The 23,759-nt window shown below is 44.9% G+C and overlaps 7 non-coding genes and 49 pseudogenes across 7 annotated transcripts in view; all 56 read right to left on the reverse strand.

Moving 5' to 3' along the window:
- Positions 1–11,863: 11,863 nt before the first annotated feature.
- Positions 11,864–11,982, reverse strand: LOC142127568 (5S ribosomal RNA; annotated as a pseudogene).
- An 82-nt stretch (positions 11,983–12,064) lies between these two features.
- LOC142127829 (5S ribosomal RNA) lies at positions 12,065–12,183 on the reverse strand (annotated as a pseudogene).
- Positions 12,184–12,255: 72 nt separating this feature from the next.
- On the reverse strand, positions 12,256–12,374 carry LOC142127470 (5S ribosomal RNA; annotated as a pseudogene).
- An 82-nt stretch (positions 12,375–12,456) lies between these two features.
- On the reverse strand, positions 12,457–12,575 carry LOC142127674 (5S ribosomal RNA). The gene has a single exon (XR_012685399.1). It is a non-coding gene; the product is annotated as a 5S ribosomal RNA (ribosomal RNA).
- An 83-nt stretch (positions 12,576–12,658) lies between these two features.
- LOC142127596 (5S ribosomal RNA) lies at positions 12,659–12,777 on the reverse strand (annotated as a pseudogene).
- A 71-nt stretch (positions 12,778–12,848) lies between these two features.
- On the reverse strand, positions 12,849–12,967 carry LOC142127700 (5S ribosomal RNA; annotated as a pseudogene).
- A 72-nt stretch (positions 12,968–13,039) lies between these two features.
- LOC142127546 (5S ribosomal RNA) lies at positions 13,040–13,158 on the reverse strand. The gene has a single exon (XR_012685386.1). It is a non-coding gene; the product is annotated as a 5S ribosomal RNA (ribosomal RNA).
- An 83-nt stretch (positions 13,159–13,241) lies between these two features.
- LOC142127446 (5S ribosomal RNA) lies at positions 13,242–13,360 on the reverse strand (annotated as a pseudogene).
- Positions 13,361–13,448: 88 nt separating this feature from the next.
- On the reverse strand, positions 13,449–13,566 carry LOC142127821 (5S ribosomal RNA; annotated as a pseudogene).
- Positions 13,567–13,647: 81 nt separating this feature from the next.
- Positions 13,648–13,766, reverse strand: LOC142127556 (5S ribosomal RNA; annotated as a pseudogene).
- An 81-nt stretch (positions 13,767–13,847) lies between these two features.
- LOC142127468 (5S ribosomal RNA) lies at positions 13,848–13,966 on the reverse strand (annotated as a pseudogene).
- An 82-nt stretch (positions 13,967–14,048) lies between these two features.
- LOC142127516 (5S ribosomal RNA) lies at positions 14,049–14,167 on the reverse strand (annotated as a pseudogene).
- An 82-nt stretch (positions 14,168–14,249) lies between these two features.
- On the reverse strand, positions 14,250–14,368 carry LOC142127877 (5S ribosomal RNA; annotated as a pseudogene).
- An 82-nt stretch (positions 14,369–14,450) lies between these two features.
- On the reverse strand, positions 14,451–14,569 carry LOC142127609 (5S ribosomal RNA; annotated as a pseudogene).
- Positions 14,570–14,651: 82 nt separating this feature from the next.
- Positions 14,652–14,770, reverse strand: LOC142127611 (5S ribosomal RNA; annotated as a pseudogene).
- Positions 14,771–14,853: 83 nt separating this feature from the next.
- LOC142127623 (5S ribosomal RNA) lies at positions 14,854–14,972 on the reverse strand (annotated as a pseudogene).
- An 82-nt stretch (positions 14,973–15,054) lies between these two features.
- Positions 15,055–15,173, reverse strand: LOC142127844 (5S ribosomal RNA; annotated as a pseudogene).
- An 82-nt stretch (positions 15,174–15,255) lies between these two features.
- Positions 15,256–15,375, reverse strand: LOC142127788 (5S ribosomal RNA; annotated as a pseudogene).
- Positions 15,376–15,458: 83 nt separating this feature from the next.
- On the reverse strand, positions 15,459–15,577 carry LOC142127512 (5S ribosomal RNA; annotated as a pseudogene).
- A 273-nt stretch (positions 15,578–15,850) lies between these two features.
- Positions 15,851–15,959, reverse strand: LOC142127780 (5S ribosomal RNA; annotated as a pseudogene).
- An 82-nt stretch (positions 15,960–16,041) lies between these two features.
- On the reverse strand, positions 16,042–16,160 carry LOC142127480 (5S ribosomal RNA; annotated as a pseudogene).
- A 73-nt stretch (positions 16,161–16,233) lies between these two features.
- Positions 16,234–16,352, reverse strand: LOC142127861 (5S ribosomal RNA; annotated as a pseudogene).
- An 82-nt stretch (positions 16,353–16,434) lies between these two features.
- Positions 16,435–16,553, reverse strand: LOC142127882 (5S ribosomal RNA; annotated as a pseudogene).
- Positions 16,554–16,823: 270 nt separating this feature from the next.
- Positions 16,824–16,942, reverse strand: LOC142127848 (5S ribosomal RNA; annotated as a pseudogene).
- Positions 16,943–17,013: 71 nt separating this feature from the next.
- LOC142127471 (5S ribosomal RNA) lies at positions 17,014–17,132 on the reverse strand (annotated as a pseudogene).
- Positions 17,133–17,214: 82 nt separating this feature from the next.
- Positions 17,215–17,333, reverse strand: LOC142127595 (5S ribosomal RNA). Its single transcript, XR_012685392.1, has one exon. It is a non-coding gene; the product is annotated as a 5S ribosomal RNA (ribosomal RNA).
- Positions 17,334–17,415: 82 nt separating this feature from the next.
- On the reverse strand, positions 17,416–17,534 carry LOC142127814 (5S ribosomal RNA; annotated as a pseudogene).
- A 72-nt stretch (positions 17,535–17,606) lies between these two features.
- Positions 17,607–17,725, reverse strand: LOC142127847 (5S ribosomal RNA; annotated as a pseudogene).
- Positions 17,726–17,797: 72 nt separating this feature from the next.
- On the reverse strand, positions 17,798–17,916 carry LOC142127559 (5S ribosomal RNA). The gene has a single exon (XR_012685388.1). It is a non-coding gene; the product is annotated as a 5S ribosomal RNA (ribosomal RNA).
- An 83-nt stretch (positions 17,917–17,999) lies between these two features.
- LOC142127431 (5S ribosomal RNA) lies at positions 18,000–18,118 on the reverse strand (annotated as a pseudogene).
- Positions 18,119–18,206: 88 nt separating this feature from the next.
- LOC142127807 (5S ribosomal RNA) lies at positions 18,207–18,324 on the reverse strand (annotated as a pseudogene).
- An 81-nt stretch (positions 18,325–18,405) lies between these two features.
- On the reverse strand, positions 18,406–18,524 carry LOC142127458 (5S ribosomal RNA; annotated as a pseudogene).
- An 82-nt stretch (positions 18,525–18,606) lies between these two features.
- Positions 18,607–18,725, reverse strand: LOC142127564 (5S ribosomal RNA; annotated as a pseudogene).
- An 84-nt stretch (positions 18,726–18,809) lies between these two features.
- LOC142127723 (5S ribosomal RNA) lies at positions 18,810–18,928 on the reverse strand (annotated as a pseudogene).
- Positions 18,929–19,010: 82 nt separating this feature from the next.
- On the reverse strand, positions 19,011–19,129 carry LOC142127849 (5S ribosomal RNA; annotated as a pseudogene).
- Positions 19,130–19,211: 82 nt separating this feature from the next.
- LOC142127859 (5S ribosomal RNA) lies at positions 19,212–19,320 on the reverse strand (annotated as a pseudogene).
- Positions 19,321–19,401: 81 nt separating this feature from the next.
- LOC142127712 (5S ribosomal RNA) lies at positions 19,402–19,520 on the reverse strand (annotated as a pseudogene).
- An 82-nt stretch (positions 19,521–19,602) lies between these two features.
- On the reverse strand, positions 19,603–19,721 carry LOC142127793 (5S ribosomal RNA; annotated as a pseudogene).
- Positions 19,722–19,803: 82 nt separating this feature from the next.
- On the reverse strand, positions 19,804–19,922 carry LOC142127652 (5S ribosomal RNA; annotated as a pseudogene).
- An 81-nt stretch (positions 19,923–20,003) lies between these two features.
- Positions 20,004–20,122, reverse strand: LOC142127825 (5S ribosomal RNA; annotated as a pseudogene).
- Positions 20,123–20,203: 81 nt separating this feature from the next.
- Positions 20,204–20,322, reverse strand: LOC142127864 (5S ribosomal RNA; annotated as a pseudogene).
- An 82-nt stretch (positions 20,323–20,404) lies between these two features.
- LOC142127732 (5S ribosomal RNA) lies at positions 20,405–20,522 on the reverse strand (annotated as a pseudogene).
- A 72-nt stretch (positions 20,523–20,594) lies between these two features.
- Positions 20,595–20,713, reverse strand: LOC142127701 (5S ribosomal RNA; annotated as a pseudogene).
- A 72-nt stretch (positions 20,714–20,785) lies between these two features.
- Positions 20,786–20,904, reverse strand: LOC142127436 (5S ribosomal RNA). The gene has a single exon (XR_012685376.1). It is a non-coding gene; the product is annotated as a 5S ribosomal RNA (ribosomal RNA).
- Positions 20,905–20,987: 83 nt separating this feature from the next.
- On the reverse strand, positions 20,988–21,105 carry LOC142127724 (5S ribosomal RNA; annotated as a pseudogene).
- Positions 21,106–21,193: 88 nt separating this feature from the next.
- On the reverse strand, positions 21,194–21,311 carry LOC142127758 (5S ribosomal RNA; annotated as a pseudogene).
- Positions 21,312–21,396: 85 nt separating this feature from the next.
- On the reverse strand, positions 21,397–21,515 carry LOC142127651 (5S ribosomal RNA; annotated as a pseudogene).
- Positions 21,516–21,799: 284 nt separating this feature from the next.
- LOC142127594 (5S ribosomal RNA) lies at positions 21,800–21,918 on the reverse strand (annotated as a pseudogene).
- A 273-nt stretch (positions 21,919–22,191) lies between these two features.
- On the reverse strand, positions 22,192–22,300 carry LOC142127781 (5S ribosomal RNA; annotated as a pseudogene).
- An 82-nt stretch (positions 22,301–22,382) lies between these two features.
- Positions 22,383–22,501, reverse strand: LOC142127711 (5S ribosomal RNA; annotated as a pseudogene).
- An 82-nt stretch (positions 22,502–22,583) lies between these two features.
- Positions 22,584–22,702, reverse strand: LOC142127883 (5S ribosomal RNA; annotated as a pseudogene).
- Positions 22,703–22,974: 272 nt separating this feature from the next.
- LOC142127591 (5S ribosomal RNA) lies at positions 22,975–23,093 on the reverse strand (annotated as a pseudogene).
- An 82-nt stretch (positions 23,094–23,175) lies between these two features.
- On the reverse strand, positions 23,176–23,294 carry LOC142127552 (5S ribosomal RNA). Its single transcript, XR_012685387.1, has one exon. It is a non-coding gene; the product is annotated as a 5S ribosomal RNA (ribosomal RNA).
- An 82-nt stretch (positions 23,295–23,376) lies between these two features.
- Positions 23,377–23,495, reverse strand: LOC142127704 (5S ribosomal RNA; annotated as a pseudogene).
- A 71-nt stretch (positions 23,496–23,566) lies between these two features.
- On the reverse strand, positions 23,567–23,685 carry LOC142127747 (5S ribosomal RNA; annotated as a pseudogene).
- Positions 23,686–23,757: 72 nt separating this feature from the next.
- Positions 23,758–23,759, reverse strand: part of LOC142127571 (5S ribosomal RNA) — a 119-nt gene continuing 117 nt past the window's right edge. Inside the window, exon 1 of the ribosomal RNA XR_012685389.1 lies at positions 23,758–23,759. This exon is cut by the window's right edge and continues 117 nt beyond it. This is a non-coding gene — a ribosomal RNA (5S ribosomal RNA).

A 23,759-nucleotide genomic window follows, 5' to 3' on the forward strand; every position in this document is an offset into this window, starting at 1 on the left:
TTTTTTGAAAAATCCTTCAAACCAGCCCAGATGTTAAATTGTTCTCGTCTGCCCCCTGTGTCTTCCCTGCTTCTTTTTTGGAAATTTAATTTTTTACGAGCAACAGCTTGAGAAAGTGAAGGAGGACACGTCGTCAAGCCGAGGCCCAGTTCAGCGGCCAACTTGCTGAGCAATAGCTCCTTGCAAAAGTTCACATCTCGCTCATTTACAAGTAAAGACTCAATGTAGGTTTTAAACCTTGGATCAAGCACAGTGGCCAAAACGTACTGATCCGAGTTCAAGATCTTAATAACTCGAGGATCATTGTGAAGCGAATTAAGTACTTGATCGACAAGGCCAACATACTTTGCTGAATTGCTTGCTTTCAGCTCCTCCTTCATTTTCTCAAGCTGCTTTTCCAATAGTCTAATTAAAGGAATGACTTGGCTCAAACTAGCAGAGTCTGCACTGACCTCACATGTCACAACTTCAAATGGTTTCAGCACCTTGCACAGCACTGAAAGGATTCCCCACTGTGCAAGAGTGAAATACATCCCCCCTCCTTTCCCAATGTCATGACTTGTGCAATATGCTTGGATGGCTTTGCGCTGTTCCTCCATCCTCTGAAGCATGTACAGGGTGGAATTCCACCGAGTTACCACCTCTTGCTTAAGTTGGTGGCAGGGCAAGTTAAACTGCTCTTGGAGCTGCTGTAATCTCCTACATGCTGTGGCTGAATGCCTGAAATGGCCTGAAATTTTACGGGCCACCGAAAGCATCTCCTGCACCTCACGGTTATTTCGTAGGAAGCTCTGCACCACCAAGTTGATGGTGTGAGCAAAACAGGGAATATGTTGGAAATCACCCAGCTGTAATGCTCGCACTATATTGTTGGCGTTATCTGAAATGACATACCCTGGGGAGAGTCCGAGTGGTATAAGCCATGCATCAATCACATCTCTCAGTTTGCGTAACAAATTGTCAGCCGTATGCCTGTTAGTGAAGCCGGTGATACAAAGAGTGGCCTGCCTGTGACAAATGTTACGTAGTGGTGTACATGCTGCTGCTGTTCCTGCTGGTGAAGGTGAATGACCAACCCAGTGGGCTGTCACAGTCATATAGTCTTTGGTTTGGCCACTTCCACTTGTCCACATATCTGTGGTTAAGTGAACAGTGGGCAGAATGGCATTTTTCAGCGCAATCTCTACATTTTTACACACTTTTTGGTATAGTTGTGGAATAGCTTTACGGGAGAAATGGTGTCGCGATGGAATTCTGTAACGCGGACACAAAACCTCAATTAACTGTGAAAAACCAGCTGCGTTTATTGTGGAGATTGGACGCAGATCTAACACTAACATTGCAGCCATGGCGTCTGTGATTCGCTTGGCGACTGGGTGACTGCTGTCATATTTGCTTCCCCTCGCAAATGATTGTTTCACAGTTAATTGCTGAAATGTAGGACTGCTCATTTTATTCACCTGCCTCTGGGATGACGATTCACCCCCAGCAGCAGCAACAGCAGCAGCAGGACTAACGCTTTCTTCAGAGGAATCAATAATAGTGCCGGAGTCATCCAGCCTTAAGTGGGATGCCGGGCTAACTCCGAGCGCTACTGAGGATATTGATGAGGATGGTGTGGTGGGTGTATTTTGTAGCCGTCGGTATGTCGGTGAGCGGAGGGTCTTAGCTGATGAGGGAGTGCTTGTATTCTTTTGGGAAGAACTTTCAGCTTTTCCCAACACTTTGCCATGAACTCTCGTTAAATGGCGTAACATAGACGAGGTTCCAAGATGGTTAAGGTCCCTCCCTCGACTGACTGTGGCTTCACATACACTACAAATGGCTATACAATTGTTGTCTGGATTTGGGTAGAAATAATTCCACACATAAGAAGTGGATTTTTTTGTTTTATGCCCAGGCATGACAATGGCCTTTTTCTTGTCACGTGCCAGAACTGCTGCCACTGGTGCAGGACTTACACAAACAACCTCATCCTCATCAACATCCTCATTAGCGCCCTCGTCGCCTACACAAATCTCCCCCTCATCCTCTTCTAATTCCAAAGTGGCATCCTCAATTTGGGTATCACCGGCTACACTCGGGCTATTAAGGCACACATCAGCAGAATGCTCACGATTAGACATCCCACTGTTGGATGGACTCTCCACAGGGATTGTTGTCATTTGTGAATCAGAGCAAATATTCTCCTGTAATGCCTCACTGGTATCTTGCAGCTCAGCTTTGACGCGTAACAGTAGTTGTGCACCAATTGTAGCCTGGGTAACTTTTTGGGATCTGCCACTAATAGCCAAAGGTGAAGGCCTCATTCTCTCTTTGCCACTGCGTGTGTAGAATGGCATGCTTGCAATTTTTTTTTTATCGTCACTTAACTTTTGCTCAGTTACACTTCTTTTTCGCTTCAATACAGTAAATTTTTTTTTGGTTTTTGTTTTTTGCACTAATTTGAAAACACTCTGTTGTTTGACATCGCCTTGGCCAGATGACGTACTGGGAACACTAACATCAGGACTGGTGACAGAACCTGGTTGCTCATTTAGATCATATGTGGACTGCTTTGAATCCATTCTGAGCGCAAACCACTGAGGAGTGCTAAAAATTATTGAGTAGATACTGCTGACAGATATGACTTTTGACAGCCAGAAATATTAATGCACAATTAGGGAGGACACCCCAAAAACACTGAGGAGTGCTACAAATTATTGAGTAGATACTGCTGACAGATATGACTTTTGACAGCCAGAAATATTAATGCACAATTAGGGAGGACACCCCAAAAACACTGAGGAGTGCTAAAAATTATTGAGTAGATACTGCTGACAGATATGACTTTTGACAGCCAGAAATATTAATGCACAATTAGGGAGGACACCCCAAAAACACTGAGGAGTGCTACAAATTATTGAGTAGATACTGCTGACAGATATGACTTTTGACAGCCAGAAATATTAATGCACAATTAGGGAGGACACCCCAAAAACACTGAGGAGTGCTAAAAATTATTGAGTAGATACTGCTGACAGATATGACTTTTGACAGCCAGAAATATTAATGCACAATTAGGGAGGACACCCCAAAAACACTGAGGAGTGCTAAAAATTATTGAGTAGATACTGCTGACAGATATGACTTTTGACAGCCAGAAATATTAATGCATAATTAGGGAGGACACCCCAAAAACACTGAGGAGTGCTACAAATTATTGAGTAGATACTGCTGACAGATATGACTTTTGACAGCCAGAAATATTAATGCACAATTAGGGAGGACACCCCAAAAACACTGAGGAGTGCTAAAAATTATTGAGTAGATACTGCTGACAGATATGACTTTTGACAGCCAGAAATATTAATGCACAATTAGGGAGGACACCCCAAAAACACTGAGGAGTGCTACAAATTATTGAGTAGATACTGCTGACAGATATGACTTTTGACAGCCAGAAATATTAATGCACAATTAGGGAGGACACCCCAAAAACACTGAGGAGTGCTACAAATTATTGAGTAGATACTGCTGACAGATATGACTTTTGACAGCCAGAAATATTAATGCACAATTAGGGAGGACACCCCAAAAACACTGAGGAGTGCTACAAATTATTGAGTAGATACTGCTGACAGATATGACTTTTGACAGCCAGAAATATTAATGCACAATTAGGGAGGACACCCCAAAAACACTGAGGAGTGCTACAAATTATTGAGTAGATACTGCTGACAGATATGACTTTTGACAGCCAGAAATATTAATGCACAATTAGGGAGGACACCCCAAAAACACTGAGGAGTGCTACAAATTATTGAGTAGATACTGCTGACAGATATGACTTTTGACAGCCAGAAATATTAATGCACAATTAGGGAGGACACCCCAAAAACACTGAGGAGTGCTAAAAATTATTGAGTAGATACTGCTGACAGATATGACTTTTGACAGCCAGAAATATTAATGCACAATTAGGGAGGACACCCCAAAAACACTGAGGAGTGCTAAAAATTATTGAGTAGATACTGCTGACAGATATGACTTTTGACAGCCAGAAATATTAATGCACAATTAGGGAGGACACCCCAAAAACACTGAGGAGTGCTACAAATTATTGAGTAGATACTGCTGACAGATATGACTTTTGACAGCCAGAAATATTAATGCACAATTAGGGAGGACACCCCAAAAACACTGAGGAGTGCTACAAATTATTGAGTAGATACTGCTGACAGATATGACTTTTGACAGCCAGAAATATTAATGCACAATTAGGGAGGACACCCCAAAAACACTGAGGAGTGCTAAAAATTATTGAGTAGATACTGCTGACAGATATGACTTTTGACAGCCAGAAATATTAATGCACAATTAGGGAGGACACCCCAAAAACACTGAGGAGTGCTAAAAATTATTGAGTAGATACTGCTGACAGATATGACTTTTGACAGCCAGAAATATTAATGCACAATTAGGGAGGACACCCCAAAAACACTGAGGAGTGCTACAAATTATTGAGTAGATACTGCTGACAGATATGACTTTTGACAGCCAGAAATATTAATGCACAATTAGGGAGGACACCCCAAAAACACTGAGGAGTGCTAAAAATTATTGAGTAGATACTGCTGACAGATATGACTTTTGACAGCCAGAAATATTAATGCACAATTAGGGAGGACACCCCAAAAACACTGAGGTGTGCTACAAATTATTTAGTAGATAATGCTGACAGATATGACTTTTGACAGCCAGAAATATTAATGCACAATTATGGGGGACACCCCAAAAGCGCTGGGGAGTGCCAAATATGAAGAAAAAATAATAAACCTCTATCCTCCTCTCTGCACTAGCGATTTTGGTTAGAGCAATTGCAAGAACAATATGGTATTCTCTGTCCCTGCTCTAATTAGCCTATGACTACACCCTGCTCTCTCCCTCTGTCAAATGGCGATGGATTGCTGTGGAGGCGTGTATTTATAAAGTTGAAGTATCGCGAGAACCGAGTCCCGAGATCCGACGACGTCACAATGACGTTCGGCCTCGATTTGGATTCGGAATGGGCGGGAGAGTACCGAGCTGCTCAGCTCGGTACTCGGATACCCAAAGTTCGGGTGGGTTCGGTTCTCGGAGAACCGGACCCGCCCATCTCTAGTGTCAGTACTCTTGCCTAACTCATCATCAACCAGGGTCTCCTCACCGCCCACCCTTTGTGTCTCTAGAGACACATATGGAAGGTATGTAGCTGGATTTAAGGTGCTACATCGTTTGATGGTGATGTTTGAGGGTGCCATCAGGGCTAGTTCCCACTTTGTGAATCTAGCTGAAGAAACGTGTCTGGTTTGGGCTGAATTTAACAGAGCTGATACAGCATGGGGTGTATAGACAGTTGAATTATGTCCTAATACTACGTCCTCGCTCTTACTTACCAGCAGTTGCTGCTACGCTTCTGAGACATGTTGGGAGTGATCTTGCCACAGTGTCTAATTGTGCACTGTAGTATGCTACCGGTCTGCTTGCATCACCATGTTTCTGTGTAAGGACACCTGCTGCACAACCATCAGCTTCCGTACAGTATAGCTCAAAAGGCTTTTCATAATCAGGTATTCCCAATGCAGGTGCTCTAGTCAGACTCTCTTTAAGATTGAAGAACGCTTGCTCTGACTCTTCTGTGTGTACAACACGTTCTGGTTTTGAGGAAGAGACTAGTTCCTGCAATGGTAATGCCAGAATAGAAAAACCTGGGATCCAGGATCTACAGTATCCACACATCCCCAGGAAAGTACGAATCTGCTTCTGGCTCTGCGGCAGAGTCATGTGTTGTATGGCCTCAATCCTGTCGGTTGTCAGGTGTCTTAGCCCCTTGGTGAGGCAGTGTCCTAAGTATTTGACCTTAGTCACACATGGCTGTAATTTATCCTTTGCCACCTTGTGCCCTGTTTGTGAGAGATGAAGCAACAACAATTTAGTATCATGTAAACATGACATAAAAGAATCAGAGCACAGCAACAAATCGTCCACATATTGAATTAGAACAGACCCATTGCGGGGTTGAAAGGATTGCAAACAGTCATGTAAGGCTTGGGAGAAAATACTGGGGCTGTCAATGAACCACTGGGGTAGTCTGGTCCATGTGTATTGCACTCCCCGATAGGAGAATGCAAAAAGGTATTGGCAGTCAGGGCAAAGAGGGACTGAGAAGAAGGCAGAACATAGATCAATGACAGTAAAATGACTAGCAGACGGTGGAATCTGCATGAGGATGACAGCTGGATTCGGCACTAGGGGGAATTGGCTCTCAACAACTTTATTAATTCCCCTTAAGTCCAGGACTAATTTATAGCCCCTGCCCCCACTCTTTTTCACAGGGAAAATGGGACTATTTGCTGTGCTCGATGTACGAATTAAAATCCCTTGTTGTAACAGCCTTTCAATAATAGGATATACCCCTAGTTCCACCTCTGGTTTTAATGGATACTGTGGGATTTTTGGAGCTATCCTACCACTTTTTAGATTTACCATGACAGGGGCTACGTTTGCCATCAGTCCAGTGTCCTGTCCATCTCTGGTCCATAGTGAACCTGGTATTTCCAGCAACATCCCCTTTACTTGAGATGGACTTGGTTCTATAACATTAGAGTGTAACATTAACCTTTGAGGGGTGTCCAATATGTCCTGTACCTCATGAGCGACCTTCTCGGGTATATCTAGGAACACACCATCTGAAGTACAGTATATGACACATCCCATTTTACATAACAAGTCTCTCCCTAGCAAGTTAGTAGGAGCCGCTGCAGCCAAGAGAAACGAATGCTTAGTATGCAGAGGCCCGATAGTAACTTCAGTGGGTTTAGTTAGAGGATAATGTAACACTCTTCCCGTTACCCCCATAGCTGGAATAGTTTTACTGGTCACCTGTAGATTAAAAGGAGAGGTTATCACAGATCTGGCCGCCCCTGTATCTAAAAGAAAAGTTTGTTTCCTACCAGCTATGTCAACTATCATTTACTGCTGTAACATGCGTGGGCAGGTGTGAGTCTTCTAGTCTATGTGAATCCCTCCTTGGAGGATATCTATGTGACCCTTCATTAGGATTATACCTTCCCTTTGTACAATCTTTTCTCATATGTCCTTCTTCTTTGCAATTATAACATCTCAACATTCTGCGTTTCCTGTTATGTGGGTTATATGCTGGTGATCGTGTATGCATTCCCTCTAATGCTTGTATACTCACCATCATCAACTTGTCACTCTTTTCTTCCCTTTTCCTAAAAATATTTTTGTCATGTTCCACAGCAATTTCTCTAAGAGAATCTACCGTGCTGCCTCTCAAACCAGGGGTTGAGGTTTGTACTCTTGTTTTTAGATTTTCCTTTAAACCATCCATCAGTACTGTTACCGCTACTTCCCTATGATGTGGGTTCTCCCTTATATCTGATAACCCAGTAAACTGTGCCATTGATGCAAGAGCTCTACCAAAATAGTCTGCTGCACTTTCACTATCTTTTTGTTTTATGGTGAAAATCTTACTCCAATTTACCACTACTGGAAAATAGATGGCTAAATGTTTGACAATTTGTTCTATATTCTCTTGGTCAATCTCATCAGTCAAGGTGTCATCTTTGTCCAACAAACAATCTTTAATAAATTTTTGTATGTCAGTATTGGGAGGAAGACACGCCCTCAACACTACACGCCAATCCTTATTGGTTGGTTCGTGTGCATTTCGTAAGTCTTTAACAAATTTCTGCCACTTAGCCAACTCCTTTCTAGGGTCTGGGAATTCAGTCATAATGGAACGTAATTCTGATCTAGTCCAGGGACAATGCATTGTAACATTCTTTAAAGGGACTACACCATCCTTATCCGCTTTCCCATTGGGAACTGATATTGTGCGGACTGGGTACGCACCCACTGGTTCACTGGCTCCAGAAGTCACTACCGGATCTGCTGTTTCAAGACTTAGAACGCTATCACTTCTAGTGATCACACTACTCTCACCTATCTCAGCCATTGCTCCTTTCCCATACTTACGCTGAACCTCTAGCATATTAACAGCATGAGCAATGGCCGAAATCACAGTGGGTTCATCTTCATCTTCTGATACACTTGTTTTAAACTGACTTAAAACAGGATATAACTTAGCAATTTCTCTTTTTTCAGTTTTAATAATGGCTGTACTTACCCCTCCGCCACATAAGGTGGCGGGGGCTCGCTTGCGTCGAGTTCGCCGCGCTTCTCAACGGCTACTTCCGCCGTGTGCGCGCTTTTCGCCACGCCTACTTCCGCTGTGCATTCGCTGATCTGCCACGTGTTACCTTCATTTTCCACAATTTTAAACAATCAATATGTCTATTTCTCTTTTTCGTTGACTTAATCAACCATACTTTATCTTTTACAGTATTTAGTACCTCTGTATTAAAACTCCCTATTGTTGGGAAAGGCCTATCACAATCTTTAATCATCTTGACCCACGTGTCGCAATACGCAGTTGCGTATGCACCATATTTCTTATACATGAGAAAGCTTGCTGAACCAATAGGCCCTTCCTTAGGCAGTACCTTGGCCTTCTCTAGCGTTTGCTTAGCACCCATGTTGAACAATAGGGTCCCAGAGATATCACATTATCCTGCCACAAAATAGGGTTCCAGAAATAACACAATATCCTGCCACTAATTTCAACACTACCGCTAGAGATATTTTACCGGCCCGTGGACGTATTTGCTACAAGCCGCGTCCACTTGCTTCCTCTCGTATTGAACGAGGACCCCTAATACAGAAATATCAATGCGGACTAAAGGGTTATCAGCTACCTGATCACCCCTGACTCTCCAACAAAATCTGTTGAGTTTATTACAACTGGTAGCATCCGGTAAAGTCAATTACCAGCCTTACCAACGTAATTCCTCCCCGTTACTCCCAAGTCACAATCATGGCTTTACTTGCCGTGTGGTGCAATCGCAACGCTTAAAGGTTATCAGTAAGCGATGCGATTACCCTTGGGTGTACGTCGCGAAAACTAGCTTAGTTAACGCCTCCGGTATACCTGCCTTGTATACCGTACACCAGTTGGGCACCTGCCTCGTCAAACAGCAACGGACACTCTATTTTACAATAGATAAAACCTTAGTGTATTTAAAGTCAACAAATCACACGACAAACACCTTTTCTGCGCAGAAAATCAAAGTTCCCAACAATAGTAATAATGTCCCAGAGGTTTTCACAAGTAATTATACTATGCACATATAATAACTATCAAAACGATTGTTTAACCACGTGGCAAATCTACCGGAAGTTCGCGTACGCACAGCAGGAAATACACATACGCTAAGCATTACAATACAGTTAAAATGCACAATGACAGTAAAAAGAAACAGTTTTCTCTTTTGTCCCTAGGTTCTAGTTAGCGTGTCCTAGACAATGCAAAACGGACATTCGGTTTCACAACACAGAGTAAAATTCAGGTTTTGAACACAATGCGTTCTTACCCGTATACGACGCGTCTCCACCCTTTGTTGCGGAACCGAAATCCGTTGGTCTTGCGTATCGTCCAGCAACGAAAGCTCCAAATCCCGGACAAGCCCCCAAATTGTTAAGTGCGTATTGTCGCTAACCAATAACGATTGTCGAATCTCGATTTGTGTTTCCAACGCACAAAGATTTATTCTCTAAAAGTAGCAGTAGCTATTCAAGCGAAAATTATAATAAGTACAGCCGTTACTTATAGCAGGCGCTCTGGATCCAGTGTACAGTCATTCAATCCTGAAGTCTGGGGACAAGATGTCTGAACACTAGATGATGAGCTGCTGCTTATATGCACACAGAAATACAGTAGAACAATGCAGATGGTATAGCTTGCTTCTATTGGTCCAGGTTTCAGGAAGGTCCAAGGGGTTGTCAATCATTGGCTAGTTTAAGCTCAGGAATCCAAAGGAGGGGGTCATCTCTCCAGGGGATGAGCTCTGATCTTCCCGGCAATATTACTCAGTCATAATAGTCCATAATTCCTTAACATTAATAGCTTGCGTATGCACTCTGCGATTCCTTCGCAGAGTGAACCGGACAGTAGCAAATGCGAAGAGGATTAGTATGATACCACACATGACTAGATTCCTTCAACGTGTACCATATGTTTTATTGATATGCATATAACTTATATTATTACATATAAATACTACTATATTTCGACATAAATGAGTATGTGTTGCAACTACCTTTAATGTGTGCTATTTTACAAGTGTGAGTGTTTGTGCGAATGTATGTAAAAGATTAAATACTGTTGTTGCCACGTGTTGCAGCTGCGTACGCCCTTCCACGCCGTAGCGTGCCCTTTCACGCCGTAGCGTACCGTACGCATCTTTTCAGACAAAGACAACCAAGTTTGCTCGATTTTAATTGAAATGACTTTATCCAATATGCTGACTTCGACACAGCTAAAAAATACTAATAGATGGACACTTAAATGCTACTTAACTTTGTATTGAAAAAAAAAAAATTCTATGTGGGATTTTAAGTATGAGAGTGAGGGTACATTTTTTTGTGTGCTTGAATGTTATTATATTGGTAGAAGCAAACACATATTCCTGTGCATCTGTCACAGTCCGGAGACTGGACAGGAGCCCAGTAGCAGGGAGGAAGGCTGGCTAACAGGAGATGAGATGGAAGCAAGGTCAAACAAGCCGGGTTCGGTACACAGAGAGGCGTAGAAGTCCAAAGGTTGAGGCAGAAGCGTAGTGGAGGGCAAGCCGAGGTCGGTACATGTGTAGTAGATGCGGGTAGACAGGAACAGCAGCAGGAGCTAGATCACAGGCACAGAGCACAATAATCAGCCACTGGTAACAGGAACTAGCCAGGCTTTTATAGGAAGTCAAGGGGTGGAGCTAAGGCATGCTGGAAGATCAGGAGATCACTGGAACTGATCTAGAACACTGAATAAAGGCAAACAACTGTCCAGCAGCCAGAATAGCTCAGCCAGCAGAGCAGCAGTCCATGGAAGCAGAAGCCCTGGGTTTGAATCCTGACAGCATCCCACTGATAGTACAGATTAACTACTGATTACCAGCAATTCCCGAGTACCCATAAAATTCAAATCCTTTGCTATCACTAACCTTGCAAAACAGAAAATGCCCCATTAAATGTAACTTTTCCACCCCTTAGATCATATTTAAATGGTCTCCTCCCACGAAACAAAATCTTGTTTTTGCATAAGTAGGCGTATCCATGTGCTTAACTCAAATTCAACAAGGAACGCCCCTTATCCGCCCAGTTCCTGTCATCAAAAGGCACAAAATTTTACAGTGCCACAAATCTATACACTTCCAGAACAAAATTAGTGCAGCTGTCAAAAAATATAGGTATGTGATATCCAAAACACATCTCTGCACCTTACTTACCTATTTAGAAAGCAATTTTCAGGGACATACTAATGTCCTATTTTACATGGGAAAAATGCTCTGTTTCTGTTGTCTTAGTTTAATTTACCCGGGCTGAATTAATGAACTGATGTTGAAAAACGCCTCAACTGAATGAACCAGATTAATACAACTGGGAAATCTAAAAAACAGGAGCAGAGTAATATTGCATTTTTTGGGAGGTGGGGGGGGGGGGCTTTTTTACTTTGATTAGTATGTGGGCTGCCTGCAGCTGCACACTACATTCAGGTTTGTATCAGCAGACAGAGTATGCTGCCCGACCACTCTGATAGTGTTTAAAACACTATTGCCCCGATCACTTAGCTTCCAAGATCAGGCGAGATTGGGCTTGTTCAGGGTGGTGTGGCTGTAGGTATTGGTTGCCTACTGACCTACATCTCTTATACATCTCAAAACCAGCATTGAAGGAAGCAAGAACAAGAGAGAGAGAGAGAGAAAAAAAAGACCTAAAGAACCTGGTATTCCCAGGTGGTCTCCCATCCAAGTACTAACCAGGCCCGGCCCTGCTTAGCTTCCAAGATCAGACGAGATTGGGCTTGTTTAGGGAGGTGTGGCTGTATGTATTGGCTGCCTTCTGACCTACATCTCTTATACATCTCAAAACTAGCATTGAAGGAAGCAAGAACAAGAGAGAGAAAAAAAAAGGCCTACAGCACCTTGTATTTCCAGGTGGTCTCCCATCCAAGTATTAACCAGGCCCGGCCCTGCTTAGCTTCCAAGATCTGACAAGATTGGGCTTTCTCACTGTGGTGTGGCTGTAGGTATTTGTTGCCTACTGACCTACATCTCAAAACCAGCATTGAAGGAAGCAAGAACAAGAGAGAGAAAAAAAAAAGGCCTACAGCACCTGGTATTCCCAGGTGGTCTCCCATCCAAGTATTAACCAGGCCCGGCCCTGCTTAGCTTCCAAGATCTGATGAGATTGGGCTTGTTCAGGGTGTTGTGGCCGTGGGTATTGGTTGCCTACTGACCTACATCTCTTATACATCTCAAAACCAGCATTGAAGGAAGCAAGAACAAGAGGGAGACAAAAAAAGGCCTACAGCACCTGGTATTCCCAGGTGGTCTCCCATCCAAGTAGTAACCAGGCCCAGCCCTGCTTAGCTTCCAAGATCAGATGAGATTGGGCTTGTTCAGGGTGGTGTGGCTGTAGGTATTGGTTGTCTACTGACCTACATCTCTTATACATCTCAAAACCAGCATTGAAGGTAGCAAGAACAAGAAAGAGAAAAAAAAAAGGCCTATGGCACCTGGTATTCCCAGGTGGTCTCCCATCAAGGTACTAACCAGGCCCGCCCCTGCTTAGCTTCAGAGATCAGATGAGATTGGGCTTGTTCAGGGTGGTGTGGCTGTAGGTATTTGTTGCCTACTGACCTACATCTCAAAACCAGCATTGAAGAAAGCAAGAACAAGAGAGAGAAAAAAAAATGCCTACGGCACATGGTATTCCCAGGTGGTCTCCCATCCAAGTATTAACCAGGCCCAGCCCTGCTTAGCTTTCAAGATCAGACGAGATTGGGCTTGTTCAGGGTGTTGTGGCCGTGGGTATTGATTGTCTACTGACCTACATCTCTTATTCATCTTAAAACCAGCATTGAAGGAAGCAAGAAATAAAAAAATGCCTACGGCACCTGGTATTCCCAGGTGGTCTCCCATCCAAGTACTAACCAGGCCCAGCCCTGCTTAGCTTCCAAGATCAGATGAGATTGGGCTTGTTCAGAGTGGTGTGGCTGTAGGTATTTTTTGCTTACAGACCTACATCTCTTATACATCTCAAAACCAGCATTGAAGGAAGCAAGAACAAGAGAGAGAGAAAAAAACAGACTACAGCACCTGGTATTCCCAGGTGGTCTCCCATCCAAGTACTAACCAGGCCTGGCCCTGCTTAGCTTCCAAGATCAGACGAGATTGGGCTTGTTCAGGGTGGCGTGGCTGTAGGTATTGGTTATCTACTGACCTACATCTCTTATACATCTCAAAACCAGCATTGAAGGAAGCAAGAACAAGAGAGAGAGAGAGAAAAAAAAAGGCCTACGGCACCTGGAATTCCTAGGTGGTCTCCCACCAAGTACTAACCAGGCCCGGCCCTGCTTAGCTTCCTAGGTCAGACAAGATTAGGCTTGTTCAGGGAGGTGTGGCTGCAGGTATTGGTTGCCTCCTGACCTACATCTCTTATACATCTCAGAACCAGTATTGAAGGAAGCAAGAACAAGAGAGAGAAAAAATAGGCCTATGGCACCTGGTATTCCCAGGTGGTCTCCCATCTAAGTACTAACCAGGCCTGGCCCTGCTTAGCTTCCAAGATCAGATGAGATTGGGCTTGTTCAGGGTGGTGTGGCTGTGGGTATTGGTTGCCTACTGACCTTCATCTCTTATACATCTCAAAACCAGCATTAAAGGAAGTAAGAACAAGAGAGAGAAAAAAAAGGCCTACGGCACCTGGTATTCCCACGTGGTCTCCCAACCAAGTACTAACCAGTCCCGGCCCTGCTTAGCTTCCAAGATCAGATGAGATTGGGCTTGTTCAGGGTGGTGTGGCCATGGGTATTGGTTGCCTACTGACCTACATCTCTTATACATCTTAAAACCAGCATTAAAGGAAGCAAGAACAAGAGAGAGAGAAAAAAAGGCCTATGGCACCTGGTATTCCCATGTGATCTCCCATCCAAGTACTAACCAGGCCCAGCCCTGCTTAGCTTCCAAGATCAGGCGAGATTGGGCTTGTTCAGGGTGGTGTGGCTGTAGGTATTAGTTATCTACTGACCTACATCTCTTATTCATCTTAAAACCAGCATTGAAGGAAGCAAGAACAAGAGAGAGAAAAAAAAATGCCTACGGCACCTGGTATTCCCAGGTGGTCTCCCATCCAAGTACTAACCAGGCCCGGCCCTGCTTAGCTTCCAAGATCAGTCGAGATTGGGCTTGTTCAGGGTGGTGTGGCTGTAGGTATTTGTTGCCTACTGACCTACATCTCTTATACATCTTAAAACCAGCATTAAAGGAAGCAAGAACAAGAGAGAGAGAAAAAAAGGCCTATGGCACCTGGTATTCCCATGTGATCTCCCATCCAAATACTAACCAGGCCCAGCCCTGCTTAGCTTCCAAGATCAGGCGAGATTGGGCTTGTTCAGGGCGGTGTGGCTGTAGGTATTAGTTATCTACTGACCTACATCTCTTATTCATCCTAAAACCAGCATTGAAGGAAGCAAGAACAAGAGAGAGAAAAAAAAATGCCTACGGCACCTGGTATTCCCAGGTGGTCTCCCATCCAAGTACTAACCAGGCCTGGCCCTGCTTAGCTTCCCAGATCAGGCGAGATTGGGCTTGTTCAGGGTGGTGTGGCTGTAGGTATTAGTTATCTACTGACCTACATCTCTTATTCATCTTAAAACCAGCATTGAAGGAAGCAAGAACAAGAGAGAGAAAAAAAAAAGGCCTACATCACCTGGAATTCCCAGGTGGTCTCCCATCCAAGTACTAACCAGGCCCGGCCCTGCTTAGCTTCCAAAATCAGTCGAGATAGGGCTTGTTCAGGGTGGCGTGGCTGTAGGTATTGGTTGCCTACTGACCTACATCTCTTATACATCTCAAAACCAGCATTAAAGGAAGTAAGAACAAGAGAGAGAAAAAAAAAGACCTATGGCACCTGGTATTCCAAGGTGGTTTCCCATCCAAGTACTAACGAGACCTGGCCCTGCTTAGCTTCCAAGATCAGGCGAGATTGGGCTTGTTCAGGGTGGTGTGGCTGTAGGTATTGGTTATTTACTGAGCTACATCTCTTATTCATCTCAAAACCAGCATTGAAGGAAGCAAGAACAAGAGAGAGAAAAAAAAATGCCTACGGCACCTGGTATTCCCAGTTGGTCTCCCATCCAAGTACTAACCAGGCCCGACCCTGCTTAGCTTTGCAAGATCAGGCGAGATTGGGCTTGTTCAGGGTGGTGTGGCTTTAGGTATTGGTTATCTACTGACCTACAACTCTCATACAACTCAAAACCAGCATTGAAGGAAGCAAGAACAAGAGAGAGAAAAAAAAAAGGCCTACGGCACCTGGTATTCCCAGGTGGTCTCCCATCCAAGTACTAACCAGGCACACCCCTGCTTAGCTTCCAAGATCAGACAAGATTGGGCTTGTTCAGGGTGGTGTGGCTGTAGGTGTTGATTGCCTACTGACCTACATCTCTTATACATCTCAAAACCAGCATTAAAGGCAGTAAGAACAAGAAAAAAAAAAAAAAACGCCTATGGCACCTGGTATTCCCAGGTGGTCTCCCATCCAGGTACTAATGAGACCTGTCCCTGCTTAGCTTCCAAGATCAGACTTGTTCAGGGTGGTGTGGCTGTAGGTATTGGTTATTTACTGAGCTACATCTCTTATTCATCTCAAAACCAGCATTGAAGGAAGCAAGAACAAGAGAGAGAAAAAAAAATGCCTACGGCACCTGGTATTCCCAGGTGGTCTCCCATCCAAGTACTAACCAGGCCCGGCCCTGCTTAGCTTCCAAGATCAGGCTTGTTCAGGGTGGTGTGGCTGTAGGTATTGGTTATCTACTGACCTACATCTCTCATACATCTCAAAACCAGCATTGAAGGAAGCAAGAACAAGAGAGAGAAAAAAAAATGCCTACGGCACCTGGTATTCCCAGGTGGTCTCCCATCCAAGTACTAACCAGGCCCGGCCCTGCTTAGCTTCCAAGATCAGGCGAGATTGGGCTTGTTCTGGGTGGTGTGGCTGTAGGTATTTGTTGCCTACTGACCTACATCTGAAAACCTGCATTGAAGGAAGCAAGAACAAGAGAGAGAAAAAAAAAAAGGCCTACATCACCTGGAATTCCCAGGTGGTCTCCCATCCAAGTACTAAGCAGGCCTGGCCCTGTTTAGCTTTCAAGATCAGACAAGATTAGGCTTGGTCAGGGTGGTGCGGCTGTAGGTGTTGGTTGCCTCCTGACCTACATCTCTTATACATCTCAAAACCAGCATTGAAGGAAGCAAGAACAAGAGAGAGATAAAAAAAGGCCTACAGCACCTTGTAATCCCAGGTGGTCTCCCATCCAAGTACTAACCAGGCCCAGCCCTGCTTAGCTTCCAAGATCAGATGAGATTGGGCTTGTTCAGGGTGGTGTGGCTGTAGGTATTTGTTGCTTACAGACCTACATCTCTTATACATCTCAAAACCAGCATTGAAGGAAGCAGTAACGAGAGAAATAAAAAAATGTCTACAGCACAATGAAATCCCAGGTGGTCTCCCATCCATGTACTAACCAGGCCTGCCCCTGCTTAGCTTCAGAGATCAGACGAGATTGGGCTTGTTCAGGGTGGTGTGGCTGTAGGTATTTGTTGCCTACTGACCTACATCTCAAAACCAGCATTGAAGGAAGCAAGAACAAGAGAGAGAAAAAAAAAGGCCTACAGCACCTTGTATTTCCAGGTGGTCTCCCATCCAAGTATTAACCAGGCCTGGCCCTGCTTAGCTTCCAAGATCTGACAAGATTGGGCTTTCTCACTGTGGTGTGGCTGTAGGCATTTGTTACCTACTGACCTACATCTCAAAACCAGCATTGAAGGCAGCAAGAACAAGAGAGAGAAAAAAAAAGGCCTACAGCACCTGGTATTCCCAGGTGGTCTCCCATCCAAGTATTAACCAGGCCCGGCCCTGCTTAGCTTCCAAGATCTGATGAGATTGGGCTTGTTCAGGGTGTTGTGGCCGTGGGTATTGGTTGCCTAGTGACCTACATCTCTTATACATCTCAAAACCAGCATTGAAGGAAGCAAGAACAAGAGGGAGACAAAAAAAGGCCTACAGCACCTGGTATTCCCACATGGTCTCCCATCCAAGTACTAACCAGGCCCAGCCCTGCTTAGCTTCCAAAATCAGACGAGATTGGGCTTGTTCAGGGTGGTTTGGCTGTAGGTATTGGTTGTCTACTGACCTACATGTCTTATATACCTCAAAACCAGCATTGAAGGTAGCAAGAACAAGAAAGAGAAAAAAAAAGGCCTATGGCACCTGGTATTCCCAGGTGGTCTCCCATCCAGGTACTAACCAGGCCCGCCCCTGCTTAGCTTCAGAGATGAGACGAGATTGGGCTTGTTCAGGGTGGTGTGGCTGTAGGTATTTGTTGCCTACTGACCTACATCTCAAAACCAGCATTGAAGAAAGCAAGAACAAGAGAGAGAAAAAAAAAATGCCTACGGCACATGGTATTCCCAGGTGGTCACCCATCCAAGTATTAACCAGGCCCAGCCCTGCTTAGCTTTCAAGATCAAACAAGATTGGGCTTGTTCAGGGTGTTGTGGCCGTGGCTATTGGTTATCTACTGACCTACATCTCTTATTTATCTTAAAACCAGCATTGAAGGAAGCAAGAAATAAAAAAATGCCTACGGCACCTGGTATTCCCAGGTGGTCTCCCATCCAAGTACTAACCAGGCCCAGCCCTGCTTAGCTTCCAAGATCAGATGAGATTGGGCTTGTTCAGAGTGGTGTGGCTGTAGGTATTTTTTGCTTACAGACCTACATCTCTTATACATCTCAAAACCAGCATTGAAGGAAGCAAGAACAAGAGAGAGAGAAAAAAATGGACTACAGCACCTGGTATTCCCAGGTGGTCTCCCATCCAAGTACTAACCAGGCCTGGCCCTGCTTAGCTTCCAAGATCAGACGAGATTGGGCTTGTTCAGGGTGGCGTGGCTGTAGGTATTGTTTATCTACTGACCTACATCTGTTATACATCTCAAAACCAGCATTGAAGGAAGCAAGAACAAGAGAGAGAGAGAGAAAAAAAAAGGCCTACGGCACCTGGTATTCCCAGGTGGTCTCCCACCAAATACTAACCAGGCCCGGCCCTGCTTAGCTTCCTAGGTCAGACAAGATTAGGCTTGTTCAGGGTGGTGTGGCTGCAGGTATTGGTTGCCTCCTGACCTACATCTCTTATACATCTCAGAACCAGCATTGAAGGAAGCAAGAACAAGAGAGAGAAAAAATAGGCCTATGGCACCTGGTATTCCCAGGTGGTCTCCCATCTAAGTACTAACCAAGCCTGGCCCTGCTTAGCTTCCAAGATCAGATGAGATTGGGCTTGTTCAGGGTGGTGTGGCCATGGGTATTGGTTGCCTACTGACCTACATCTCTTATACATCTTAAAACCAGCATTAAAGGAAGCAAGTACAAGAGAGAGAGAAAAAAAGGCCTATGGCACCTGGTATTCCGATGTGATCTCCCATCCAAGTACTAACCAGGCCCAGCCCTGCTTAGCTTCCAAGATCAGGTGAGATTGGGCTTGTTCAGGGTGGTGTGGCTGTAGGTATTAGTTATCTACTGACCTACATCTCTTATTCATCTTAAAACCAGCATTGAAGGAAGCAAGAACAAGAGAGAGAAAAAAAAAAAGGCTAACATCACCTGGAATTCCCAGGTGGTCTCCCACCCAAGTACTAACCAGGCCCGGCCCTGCTTAGCTTCCAAAATCAGTCGAGATTGGGCTTGTTCAGGGTGGCGTGGCTGTAGGTATTGGTTGCCTACTGACCTACATCTCTTATACATCTCAAAACCAGCATTAAAGGAAGTAAGAACAAGAGAGAGAAAAAAAAAGGCCTATGGCACCTGGTATTCCAAGGTGGTCTCCCATCCAAGTACTAACGAGACCTGGCCCTGCTTAGCTTCCAAGATCAGGCGAGATTGGGCTTGTTCAGGGTGGTGTGGCTGTAGGTATTGGTTATTTACTGAGCTACATCTCTTATTCATCTCAAAACCAGCATTGAAGGAAGCAAGAACAAGAGAGAGAAAAAAAAATGCCTACGGCACCTGGTATTCCCAGGTGGTCTCCCATCCAAATACTAACCAGGCCCGGCCCTGTTTAGCTTCCAAGATCAGGCTTGTTCAGGGTGGTGTGGCTGTAGGTATTGGTTATCTACTGACCTACATCTCTCATACATCTCAAAAACAGCATTGAAGGAAGCAAGAACAAGAGAGAGAAAAAAAAGGCCTATGGCACCTGGTATTCCCAGGTGGTCTCCCATCTAAGTACTAACCAGGCCTGGCCCTGCTTAACTTCCAAGATCAGATTAGATTGGGCTTGTTCAGGATGGTGTGGCTGTGGGTATTGGTTGCCTACTGACCTTCATCTCTTATACATCTCAAAACCAGCATTAAAGGAAGTAAGAACAAGAGAGAGAAAAAAAAAGGCCTATGGCACCTGGTATTCCCACGTGGTCTCCCAACCAAGTACTAACCAGTCCTGGGCCTGCTTAGCTTCCAAGATCAGATGAGATTGGCCTTGTTCAGGGTGGTGTGGCCATGGGTATTGGTTGTCTACTGACCTACATCTCTTATACATCTTAAAACAAGCATTAAAGGAAGCAAGAACAAGAGAGAAAGAAAAAAAGGCCTATGGCACCTGGTATTCCAAGGTGGTCTCCCATCCAAGTACTAACCAGGCCCGGCCCTACTTAGCTTCCAAGATCAGATGAGATTGGACTTGTTCAGGAGGGTGTGGCTGTAGGTATTGGTTGCCTACTGACCTACATCTCTTATACATCTCAAAACCAGCATTGAAGGAAGCAAGAACAAAAGAGAGAAAAAAAAAGCCTATGGCACCTGGTATTCCCAGGTGGTCTCCCATCCAAGTACTAACCAGGCTTGGCCCTGCTTAGCTTCCAAGATCAGACAAGATTGGACTTGTTCAGGGTGGTGTGGCTGCAGGTATTGGTTGCCTCCTGACCTACATCTCTTATACATCTCATAACCAGCATTGAAGGAAGCAAGAAAAAGAGAGAGAAAAAAAAGGCCTACAGCACCTGGTATTCCCAGGTGGTCTCCCATCCAAATACTAACCAGGCCTGGCCCTGCTTAGCTTCCAAGATCAGACGAGATTGGGCTTGTTCAGGGTGGTTTGGCTGTAGGTATAGGTTGTCTACTGACCTACATGTCTTATATACCTCAAAACCAGCATTGAAGGTAGCAAGAACAAGAAAGAGAAAAAAAAAGGCCTATGGCACCTGGGTTCCCAGGTGGTCTCCCATCCAGGTACTAAACAGGCCCGCCCCTGCTTAGCTTCAGAGATCAGACGAGATTGGGCTTGTTCAGGGCGGTGTGGCTGTAGGTATTTGTTGCCTACTGACCTACATCTCAAAACCAGCATTGAAGAAAGCAAGAACAAGAGAGAGAAAAAAAAAATGCCTACGGCACATGGTATTCCCAGGTGGTCTCCCATCCAAGTATTAACCAGGCCCAGCCCTGCTTAGCTTTCAAGATCAGACGAGATTGGGCTTGTTCAGGGTGTTGTGGCCGTGGGTATTGGTTATCTACTGACCTACATCTCTTATTCATCTTAAAACCAGCATTGAAGGAAGCAAGAAATAAAAAAATGCCTACGGCACCTGGTATTCCCAGGTGGTCTCCCATCCAAGTACTAACCAGGCCCAGCCCTGCTTAACTTCCAAGATCAGATGAGATTGGGCTTGTTCAGAGTGGTGTGGCTGTAGGTATTTTTTGCTTACAGACCTACATCTCTTATACATCTCAAAACCAGCATTGAAGGAAGCAAAAACAAGAGAGAGAGAAAAAAACAGACTACAGCACCTGGTATTCCCAGGTGGTCTCCCATCCAAGTACTAACCAGGCCTGGCCCTGCTTAGCTTCCAAGATAAACGAGATTGGGCTTGTTCAGGGTGGCGTGGCTGTAGGTATTGGTTATCTACTGACCTACATCTGTTATACATCTCAAAACCAGCATTGAAGGAAGCAAGAACAAGAGAGAGAGAGAGAAAAAAAAAGGCCTACGGCACCTGGTATTCCCAGGTGGTCTCCCACCAAGTACTAACCAGGCCCGGCCTTGCTTAGCTTCCTAGGTCAGACAAGATTAGGCTTGTTCAGGGTGGTATGGCTGCAGGTATTGGTTGCCCCCTGAACTACATCTCTTATACATCTCAGAACCAGCATTGAAGGAAGCAAGAACAAGAGAGAGAAAAAAAAAAAAGGCCTACATCACCTGGAATTCCCAGGTGGTCTCCCATCCAAGTACTAACCAGGCCCGGCCCTGCTTAGCTTCCAAAATCAGTCGAGATTGGGCTTGCTCAGGGTGGCGTTGCTGTAGGTATTGGTTGCCTACTGACCTACATCTCTTATACATCTCAAAACCAGCATTAAAGGAGGTAAGAACAAGAGAGAGAAAAAAAAAGGCCTATGGCACCTAGTATTCCAAGGTGGTTTCCCATCCAAGTACTAACGAGACCTGGCCCTGCTTAGCTTCCAAGATCAGGCGAGATTGGGCTTGTTCAGGGTGGTGTGGCTTTAGGTATTGGTTATCTACTGACCTACAACTCTCATACAACTCAAAACCAGCATTGAAGGAAGCAAGAACAAGAGAGAGAAAAAAAAAAGGCCTACGGCACCTGGTATTCCCAGGTGGTCTCCCATCCAAATACTAACCAGGCACACCCCTGCTTAGCTTCCAAGATCAGACAAGATTGGGCTTGTTCAGGGTGGTGTGGCTGTAGGTGTTGATTGCCTACTGACCTACATCTCTTATACATCTCAAAACCAGCATTAAAGGCAGTAAGAACAAGAAAAAAAAAAAAAAACGCCTATGGCACCTGGTATTCCCAGGTGGTCTCCCATCCAGGTACTAACGAGACCTGTCCCTGCTTAGCTTCCAAGATCAGACTTGTTCAGGGTGGTGTGGCTGTAGGTATTGGTTATTTACTGAGCTACATCTCTTATTCATCTCAAAACCAGCATTGAAGGAAGCAAGAACAAGAGAGAGAAAAAAAAATGCCTACGGCACCTGGTATTCCCAGGTGGTCTCCCATCCAAGTACTAACCAGGCCCGGCCCTGCTTAGCTTCCAAGATCAGGCTTGTTCAGGGTGGTGTGGCTGTAGGTATTGGTTATCTACTGACCTACATCTCTCATACATCTCAAAACCAGCATTGAAGGAAGCAAGAACAAGAGAGAGAAAAAAAAATGCCTACGGCACCTGGTATTCCCAGGTGGTCTCCCATCCAAGTACTAACCAGGCCCGGCCCTGTTTAGCTTTCAAGATCAGACAAGATTAGGCTTGGTCAGGGTGGTGCGGCTGTAGGTGTTGGTTGCCTCCTGACCTACATCTCTTATACATCTCAAAACCAGCATTGAAGGAAGCAAGAACAAGAGAGAGATAAAAAAAGGCCTACAGCACCTTGTAATCCCAGGTGGTCTCCCATCCAAGTACTAACCAGGCCCAGCCCTGCTTAGCTTCCAAGATCAGATGAGATTGGGCTTGTTCAGGGTGGTGTGGCTGTAGGTATTTGTTGCTTACAGACCTACATCTCTTATACATCTCAAAACCAGCATTGAAGGAAGCAGTAACGAGAGAAATAAAAAAATGCCTACAGCACAATGAAATCCCAGGTGGTCTCCCATCCATGTACTAACCAGGCCTGCCCCTGCTTAGCTTCAGAGATCAGACGAGATTGGGCTTGTTCAGGGTGGTGTGGCTGTAGGTATTTGCTGCCTACTGACCTACATCTCAAAACCAGCATTGAAGGAAGCAAGAACAAGAAAGAGAAGAAAAAAAAGGCCTACAGCACCTGGTATTCCCAGGTGGTCTCCCATCCAAGTATTAACCAGGCCCGGCCCTGCTTCGCTTCCAAGATCTGATGAGATTGGGCTTGTTCGGGGTGTTGTGGCCGTGGGTATTGGTTGCCTACTGACCTACATCTCTTATACATCTCAAAACCAGCATTGAAGGAAGCAAGAACAAGAGGGAGACAAAGAAAGGCCTACAGCACCTGGTATTCCCAGGTGGTCTCCCATCCAAGTACTAACCAGGCCCAGCCCTGCTTAGCTTCCAAGATCAGACGAGATTGGGCTTGTTCAGGGTGGTGTGGCTGTAGGTATTGGTTGTCTATTGACCTACATGTCTTATATACCTCGAAACCAGCATTGAAGGTAGCAAGAACAAGAAAGAGAAAAAAAAAGGCCTATGGCACCTGGTATTCCCAGGTGGTCTCCCATCCAGGTACTAACCAGGCCTGCCCCTGCTTAGCTTCAGAGATCAGATGAGATTGGGCTTGTTCAGGGTGGTGTGGCTGTAGGTATTTGTTGCCTACTGACCTACATCTCAAAACCAGCATTGAAGAAAGCAAGAACAAGAGAGAGAAAAAAAAATGCCTACGGCACATGGTATTCCCAGGTGGTCTCCCATCCAAGTATTAATCAGGCCCAGCCCTGCTTAGCTTTCAAGATCAGACGAGATTGGGCTCGTTCAGGGTGTTGTCGCCGTGGGTATTGGTTATCTACTGACCTACATCTCTTATTCATCTTAAAACCAGCATTGAAGGAAGCAAGAAATAAAAAAATG

The sequence above is a fragment of the Mixophyes fleayi genome, unplaced genomic scaffold, assembly GCF_038048845.1.
Source record: "Mixophyes fleayi isolate aMixFle1 unplaced genomic scaffold, aMixFle1.hap1 Scaffold_292, whole genome shotgun sequence".
In the NCBI taxonomy this organism is placed as follows: Eukaryota; Metazoa; Chordata; class Amphibia; order Anura; family Limnodynastidae; genus Mixophyes; species Mixophyes fleayi.